The following is a 1,535-nucleotide window of genomic DNA, read 5'->3' as shown; positions in this document are numbered from 1 at the left end:
TCTTCACTAACCTCTTATGTCTTTCCTAAGTAATCTCTTTCCTCAGTTATCTCTCCTCAACCCATCCCTTGCCGAGAAAGTCACCGTTGGAAAAAAGAACAGAAAAACAACAATTGTTAGATTTACTGATGAAAAAATGAGAACCGCTCTTACCTAGTTGAGATTCACCTATAGAGAGATTTACATGAAGATAGATATGTTCATTAAGGTATATATTAAATCTTCATTTCTCTTATCCTATTTCTTTTTTTTGAAATCACCCTACTGTAGTTAGATCTTCATTAAATCATTACAATGGTTTAGGTTTGAGTTAGAAACTAAACGTTAATCATGTCAAACAAAAGGAAACACGGAGATAAGGAAAGATTTAAAAATAGGGATCCATTCGAAATTTGGAACACATGTGAACATAATTAAAAGGCAATAGAGTAAATACAAATAAAGAAAAAAAAGAAGGAAGATTTCAGTATTAAAAAACTTAAACTAAATATAGAAAGAAAAGTAAATATAGACCCAAAATAACTCTATCAATTGTTTTATACAAAATCATAGAAAACAAGCTTTTTAATAAAAATATAATGATTAGGTACCTAACATTTACTTTTAGCAATAAACCAATCTAAACCAGAGAAATAATTTTATAGGGTTCAAACTTGAAACTGATGTCATGGGCTCACGTAGGTTGACTTGGATTTCAAGGGACAGAATCGAACTTTCATTAAGGATATATTCGTGACAACAACTTAAGCTAACCAGGTAAGTGACCTTACTATTGACATGGTTATATTTTATGTTGACACATGCCCGTGGTTTTGCAGGTGTCATATATACTGATATGTGTGAATTATTTGTGAATCGTAGAAGTAAGATTTGTTCATGAAACGTGAAGGTTAGGTTTCATCTTGAAGTACTATGGATATGAGAGGTTGATAAAAGAATATAGTTAGGTTATGGGTAGAAAGAGATAGGATCATGATAGATTGATAGAACGATAACGTTAGGGTACGTCGATGTAACGACATGACTGTGATAGGTATAAGAATGTTGAGGCTATGATAAGTTAGGGAACGATATGACCACGAAGTGTTTACGATATGATATGATTATGATATGACATGTGAATGATGGATGTATATATATTGTGATATAATATAAAGACGATATGAAATATGTTATGGTAAGATATGTGATAAATTGACATGTTTATGATATGAATATATTGTGATGCGATATGTTATGGCATGATACGTATCTGATGAAAATTATTATGCTTGGAAGCATGAAATGTTATGATTATGATACACTTATGTAATTTGAATGATATGATATGATTGACATGCAAAACGACGAACTAGCATGAAATACAACCCCAGCGTATGCATGAAAGATATGATAAGTGATATGAAAAATGATATGGGATGTACGGAACGCTAGTGGGGTTGTATTAAATGATAATGAAAATGAAAAAATATTGGGACTTCATGCATTATTGTGTGCTCATGCATTGGGGGATACCCCTTACCCTTCACGATAGT

Source organism: Cucurbita pepo, unplaced genomic scaffold (assembly GCF_057944985.1).
Source record: "Cucurbita pepo subsp. pepo isolate OVF unplaced genomic scaffold, ASM5794498v1 scafford_4, whole genome shotgun sequence".
NCBI lineage: Eukaryota > Viridiplantae > Streptophyta > Magnoliopsida > Cucurbitales > Cucurbitaceae > Cucurbita > Cucurbita pepo.
This window is presented reverse-complemented; position numbering follows the sequence as displayed.